Genomic DNA, 8,061 nt, shown 5'->3' with positions numbered 1-8,061 from the left:
GTACCAGAAGTAGTTGTAAACAAGCAGGTCACCCGTGATAGAAGTCAATATTAGACGCACATCCATTTGTGAGGGAGATGTGGAAACCGGCCACTAGGAGCAACAGTGAGCGCTGTGACGTTCAAGTAGGTTTCGGTTTTGCTGAGGCGTTGTGGATGGGCGCAAGCAGCTGCCTCCGATTCCAACGGTTGCATGTTCTAATCCAGTGATGGAAAGTTGTTTTTGATATTTCGGTTTTCAGCCTATCCCAAACCTTAACCTTAAGAATTTGGGGTCAATGCCTAAACATAACCCTAACTGTAATAAACAAAGAAACAATCAAACAAAAGTTCACCTGTAGCTGCATGGCCTATTCCATTGACAAAAATGAACTGTAGATAACTATGTTGTTCATAGGTAGAATACTTTAACTATACAGTGATCACTTTCGTTGTTGTCACTTACAGCCAATGATGCAGCAAATTCATTCCTACATTTTTGTCCATTAAAATGGCATCAAATTGATCAGAAATACAGTGTAGACATTGTTAATGTTGTAAATGACTATTGTAGCTGGAAACGGTAGATTTTTTTAATGGAATATCGACACAGGTGTACAGAGGCCCATTATCAGCAGCCATCACTCCTGTGTTCCAATGGCACGTTGTGTTAGCAAAATCAAGTTTATCATTTTAAAATGCTAACTGATCATTAGAAAACCCCATTGCAATTATGTTAGATGAAAACTGTTGTTCTGATTAAAAAGAAGCAATAAAACTGCCAAGAAACTGAAGATCTCGTACAACGCTGTGTACTTTTCCCTTCACAGAACAGCACAAACTGACCTAACCAGAATAGAAAGAGGAGTGGGAGGCCCGAGGTGCACAACTGAGCAAAAAGACAAGTACATCAGAGTGTCGAGATTGAGAAGCAGACGCCTCACAAGTCCTCAACTGGCAGCTTCATTGAAAAGTACACACAAAACACCAGTCTCAACATCAACAGTGAAGAGGCAAGCCCGGGATGCTGACCTTCTAGTAGAGTTGCAAAGAAAAAGCCATATCTCAGACTGGCCAATAAAAATAAAAGATTAAGATGGGCAAAAGAACACCGACAGTGGAACTCTGCCGAGAAGGCCAGCATCCTGGATTCGCCTCTTCACTGTTGACGTTGAAACTGGTGTTTGCGGGTATTATTTAATGAAGCTGGACTTGTGAGGTGTCTGTTGCTGAGCCAGGGTCCCTGAAAGAGGCCTTGTCTCGCTGGACTCTCCGTGCTTTCTTTTGGTACTTGAGGAGATCGAGACAGCCCTGGCACATCTTTCAGAACCATCCTCACGCACTGTTGCACCTACGACACTAATCTAGTGAGCACCTCCACCAAAGCAAGACATTTGATTAGTTTGATGTGTTGAACTGAATTATTTTCTATTTTTACCCCTTTTTCTCCCCAATCTTGTCTCATCGCTGCAAGTCCCCTACGGACTCAGGAGAGGTGAAGGTCGAGAGCCATGCATCCTACTAAACCGCACAAGCCGCACTGCTTCTTGACACTGCTTACTTAACCGAGAAGCCAGCCGCACCAATGTGTCGGAGGAAACACTGTCCAGATGTAGTCGTTAGAGCGCCACGTGACAAGGAAATCCCAGCCAGCCAAACCCTCGCCTATCAGGAAGACGCTGGGCTAATTGTGCGCCGCCTTATGGGTCTCCCGGTTATGGCCAGCTGTGACACAGCCTGGGATCGAACCCGCGTCTGTCGTGACGCCTCAAGCACTGGAAACTGCGATGCAGTGACTTAGACCATTGCGCCACACGGGAGGCTAGAGGCATCATTGATTTACACTGGGTTCCAACCTTTTTTTAGCAGGGAAGCCTTGTTCTTATGACAGACCATGTATTGACCCTGCACACCTTAATTAAGAAACAAACCAAAACAAAGGCAAAGTCTTGTCATGCTTTGTTGATTTAAAAAAAGCTTTTGACTCAATTTGGCATGAGGGTCTGCTACACAAATTGAGGGAACGTGGTGTTGGGGGAAAAACATACGACACTATCTCTGGTCTGATGAAACCAAGATTTAACTATTTGGCCCGAATGCCAAGCTTCACGTCTGGAGGAAACCTGGCACCATCCCTACGGTGAAGCATGGTAGTGGCAGCATCATACTGTGGGGATGTTTTTCAGCAGCAGGTACTAGGAGACTAGTACAGAGAGATTCTTGATGAAAACCTGCTCCAGAGCACTCAGGACCTCAGACTGGGGCAAAGGTTTACCTTCCAACAGGACAACAACCCTAAGCAGACAGCCAAGGCAATGCAGGAGTGGCTTTGGGACAAGTCTCTGAATGTCCTTGAGTGGCCCAGCCAGAGCCCAGACTTGAACCCAATCCAACATCTCTGGAGAGACCTGAAAATAGCTGTGCAGCGAAGCTCCCCATCCAACTGAACAAAGCTTGAGGATCTGCAGAGAAGAATGGGAGAAACTCCCAAAATACAGGTGCCAAGCTGTAGACTCGAGGCTGTAATCACTGCCAAAGGTGCTTCAACAAAGTATTTAGAAAAGGGTCTGAATACTTATGTAAATGTGATACTTCCAGTTTTTTAATAAATATTTCAAAAAAACTGTATTTGCTTGTCATTATGGGGCATTGTGTGTAGATTGAGGGAGAAAACGATTTAATCAATTTCAGTACAAGGCTGTAACATAACAAAATGTGGAAAAAGTCAAGGGGTCTGAATACATTCCAAATGCACTGTACCTACAGTACAACCAGGTAAATATTAAATAAGAACCAAATGGAAGTAAACGGCTGAAAGAGGGAGGACTACTTGGACTTGTTTATAAAAAATATTAAAAAAACGATTGCAGGTGCCAGAGTAGCCTAGAGCAGGCATTTTCATTGACAGATGTATAACTCCTTGTTTGTCTGTTTTATTTGTACTTTATTTCGCTTTTACGTCATTTTGTATCTATTTACCTACTTTGTCCTCTGATTTGGCAGTTGGGACTGCTGCTCCCGCCTAATAGAGTAATTTGAATAGTAGCATTTGAATGAATTTGGTTACACACAAACATGATGGCCAATAAACCAGTGTGGTATCACTTTCATTGGGTTCATTGGGTTCCCCCTTCCTCTGTTCTGTTAATGAATAGATAAGGTGTGTGTGTCTGTGTGCGTTACACTCACTGTCTGGCCAGTTGACAATACTGGCTCTGGGGCTCCCTCGTTGGCCTGGGTGGATATGGGGGTGGCCTCTGTGGGGTTAGATGTTGGGTCGGTCACTGGAGTAGAGGTGTAAGTATCAGCAGTGGAAGATGCGAAGGTGGACACATCGGTAGTAGTAGCCTCTGGGTTTGTAGGTGGTGTTGTTGGGGTGGGTGTGTTTTCCGCAGGTGCAGGAGAAATGTATGCATACAGAATGGCTGACGATAAAAGAAGAGGAAAGAGTTAAGTCACAATTGCTCACACCTACCACATAAGCACCTTCAAATAAAATCACACTAAATTCACTACTCAATGCTCATTCGTTTTTAATACACTGAGTGTGCAAAAAATTTGGTATATCTTTCTAATAGAGTTGCAACCGCTTTTGCTCTCAGAACAGCCTCAATTCAAATAAAATAAAATGTTAGTTGACACATGCGCCGAATACAACAGATGTAGACCTTACCGTGAAATTCTTACTTACAATTGACATAATTTGAGTCAATTAGAGGTGTACATGTGGCTGTATTTCAAGGCCTACCTTCAAACTCAGTGCCTCTTTGCCTGACATCATGGCAAAATCAAAAGAAATCAGCCAAGACCTCAGAAAAATAAATTGTAGACCTCCACAAGTCTGGTTCATCCTTGGGAGCAATTTCCAAACGCCTGAAGGTACCCCGTTCATCTGTATAAACAATAATACGCAAGTATAAACACCAGGGGACCACGCAGCCGTCATACCACTCAGGAAGGAGATGTGTTTAGTCTCCTAGAGAAGAACGTACTTTGGTGCGAAAACTGCAAATCAATCCCAGAACAGCAGCAAAGGACCTTGTGAAGATGCTGGAGGAAACAGGTACACAAATATATATATCCACAGTAAAACGAGTCCTATATCGACATAACCTGAAAGGCCGCTCAGCAAGGAAGAAGCCACTGCTACAAATTGGCCATAAAAAAGCCAGACTATGGTTTGCAACTGCACATGGGGACAAAGATCGTGCTTTTTGGAGAAATGTCCTCTGGTCTGATGAAACGAAAATTCAACTGTTTGGCCATAATGACCATCGTTATGTTTGGAGGAAAAAGGGGGAGGCTTGCAAGACAGAACACCATCCCAACCGTGAAGCACGGGGTGGCAGCATCATGTTGTGGGGGTGCTTTGCTGCAGGAGGGACTGGTACACTTCACAAAATAGATGGCATCATGAGGCAGGAAAATTATGTGGATATATTGAAGCAACATCTCAAGACATCAGTCAGGAAGTTAAAGCTTGGTCGCAAATGGGTCTTCCAAATGGACAATAACCCCAAGCATACTTCCAAAGTTGTGGCAAAATGGCTTAAGGACAACAAAGTCAAGGTATTGGAGTGGCCATCACAAAGCCCTGATCTCAATCCTATAGACAATTTGTGGGCAGAACTGAAAACTCGTGTGCGAGCAAGGAGGCCTACAAAACCTGACTCAGTTACACCAGCTCTGGCCAAAATTCACCCAACTTATTGTGGGAAGCTTGTGGAAGGCTACCCAAAATGTTTGACCCAAGTTAAACAATTAAAGGCAATGCTACCAAATACTAATTGAGTGTATGTAAACTTCTAAACCACTGGGAATGTGATGAAAGAAATAAAAGCTGAAATAAATCACTCTTCTATTATTCTGACATTTCACATTCTTAAATTAAAGTGGTGATCCTAACTGACCTAAAACAATGAATTTTTACTAGGATTAAATGTCAGGAATTGTGAAAAACTGAGTTTAAATGTATTTGGCTAAGGTGTATCTAAACTTCCGACTTCAACTGTATGCATTTTACAATCCATAACCAATTGTGATATTTTGTTCATTTTTTTGCATTGTTTATAAATTATTTTTTAAACTTATTTTGTATATAATGTTGCTTCTACCATCTCTTATGACCGAAAATAACTTATGGACATCAGAACTAGGTTTACTCTCCACGAACTGGAATAAGCTTTTTCCTTTAACATTTCAGACGAGAAAGAAATACTGCTCTCCCGGGAACAGGCCCAGATACATTTGCATGAAGAAAAGATGGAGGAAAAGAGGACGCAGATTGGGCTGCCTTTTGAGAATCCGTGACGAGCGACTAAACTCCAACTGCCATCAATTCTACTTGTTAACATGCAATCATTGGAAAATAAAGTTGATGATTACAATTATCCTACCATCAGAACATTAAGAACTGTAATAGCTTATGTTTCACGAAGTGGAGGCTGAACGACGAAATGGATAATATAGAGCTGGAGGGATTTTCAATGCACCGGCAGAACAGAGAAGCTACGTCTGGTAAGACAAGGGTTGGGGCTGTGTGTCTGTGTGTCAATAACAGCTGGTGCTCTCCCTGCCCTCCATTGGCAAATCTGACCATAATTCTATCCTCCTGATTCCTGCTTACAAGCAAAAACTAAAGCAGGAAGTACCAGTGACTCGCTCAATACGGAAGTGCTCAGATGACACGGATGCTATGCTACAGGACTGTTTTGCTAGCACAGACAGGAATATGTTCCAGGATTCATCCAATGGCTTTGAGGAGTATACCACCCCAGTCATCGGCTTCATAAATAAGTGCATCAACGACGTCATCCCCACACTGACCATACGTTCTCATCCCAACCAGAAGCCATGGATTACAGGCAACATCTGCATCGAGCTAAAGGCTAGAAGCTAACGCTTTCAAGGTGCACGACACTAATCCGGACGCCTATAAGAAATCCCGCTATGCCCTCAGACAAACCATCAAACAAGCAAAGTGTCAATACAGGATTAAGATTGAATCTTACTACACCGGCTGTGATGCTCGTTGGATGTGGCAGGGCTTGAAAACTATTACGGACTAGAAAGGAAAACCCAGACGCGAGTTGCCCAGTGACGCGAGCCTACCAGACGAGCTAAATGCCTTTCATGCTCACTTCGAGGCAAGCAACACTGAAGCTTGCATGAGAGCACCAGCTGTTCTGGATGACTGTGTGATAATACTCTCGGTCACCGATGTGAGAAAGACCTTTAAACAGGTCAACATTCACAAAGCCGCAGGGATAGATGGATTACCAGGATGTGTACTCAAATCATGGGCGGACCAACTGGCAAGTGTCGTCACTAATATTTTCAACTTCTCCCTGACTGAGTCTGTAATACCTCTATGTTTTAAGCAGACAACCATAGTCCCTGTGCCCAACGAAGTGAAGGTAACTTGCCTAAATGATTACTGCCCCGTAGCAGTCACGTCAGTAGCCAAAGTGCTTTGAAAGTCTGGTCATGGCTCGCATCAACAGCATCCTCAAGGATACCCTAGACCCACTCCAATTCACATACCGCCCCAATAGATCCACAGATGACGCAATCTCAATCGCACTCCACACTGCCCTTTCCCACTTGGACAAAAGGAACACCTATTTTGAGAATGCTGTTCATTTACTACAGCTCAGCGTCCAACACCATAGTAGCCACGAAGCTCATCACTAAGCTAAGGACCCTGGGACTAAACACCTCCCTCTGCATCTGGATTCTGGGCTTCCTGACGGGCCGCCCCCAGGTGGTAAGGGTAGTGCGTACAGCCCAGTACATCACTGGGACCAAGCTTCCTGACATCCAGGACCTATATACTAGGCGGTGTCAGAGGAAGGCCCAAAACATGGTCAAATACTCATCACCCAAGTCAGACTGTTCTCTCTGCTACCGCACGGCAAGCGGTACCGGGGTGCCAAGTCTAGGACCAAAGGGCTCCTTAATAGCTTCTAACCAAAGCCATAAGACTGCTGAACATTTAATCAAATGCCTACCCGGACTATTTACATTGACCCCACCTTTGTTTTTATACTGTTGCTACTCTCTGTTTACTATCTATGCATAGTCACTTTACAAATTACCTCGACTAACCTGTACCTCCGCACGTTGACTCGGTACCAGTACCCCCTATATATAGGCATGCTATTTTTATGTCATTTCCTTGTGTTACTTTTAGATTTTTTTTCTTCACTTTAGTTTCTTTAGTAAATATTTTCTTAACTGTATTTCTTGAAATGCATTGTTGGTTAAGGGCTTGAAAGTAAGCATTTCACGGTAAGGTCTACCTACACCTGTTGTATTCGGCACATGTTTTATTTTACCTTTATTTAACTAGGCAAGTCAGTTAAGAACAAATTCTTATTTTCAATGACGGCCTAGGAACAGTGGGTTAACTGCCTGTTCAGGGGCAGAACGACAGATTTGTACCTTGTCAGCTCGGGGGTTTGAACTTGCAACCTTCCAGTTACTAGACCAACGCTCTAACCACTAGGCTACCTAGTGGCAGGGTAACCACTAGGCTACCCTGCCGCCCCGTGACAACTACGATTAGATTTTGGTTTGATTCAACTGGTCAGTCTTTCATGGATATACTTATGTTTTGTACACTCAGTGTATATGTTTAAATATGTATTTTAAAATATATTTTATAGTGTTCATTCTGCACTAAATGTCAGAACATTGACTAAAATATGGAGGGACTAGTCCAATAAGAAATGCTCATTTTCATTTTCTGTTTTATAAAGTGTTGCTATGATGTGCTCCACTGAACTCAATCCAACAGGTTTAAGCATCAAACCATTACCTGTGCCTAGCAAGCAAACAATACCTTACTTCTATTTCTAATTTTCTTGTTATTTTTTTGTATCCAGATGATAAGCCTAAACAGTGGCGTCTTTACGATGCAATGACAAATGTTTGGAACAAAGACTGGGGGGAAAAATATCTGTATATTTAATCCATTTCATTTTAACCTTCGGGCTTGTGGTTTCTGGAGAAGTTACATGAGTCTTTGTCATAGTAACCTCTCCAACCGGATGTTAAGGTTTTAAAATGTTTTACAGAAGTT

The sequence above is a fragment of the Oncorhynchus kisutch genome, linkage group LG6 (assembly GCF_002021735.2).
Source record: "Oncorhynchus kisutch isolate 150728-3 linkage group LG6, Okis_V2, whole genome shotgun sequence".
Taxonomy (NCBI): domain Eukaryota; kingdom Metazoa; phylum Chordata; class Actinopteri; order Salmoniformes; family Salmonidae; genus Oncorhynchus; species Oncorhynchus kisutch.
The sequence above is the reverse complement of the archived record's forward strand: the minus strand, read 5'-3'. Positions refer to the sequence as shown.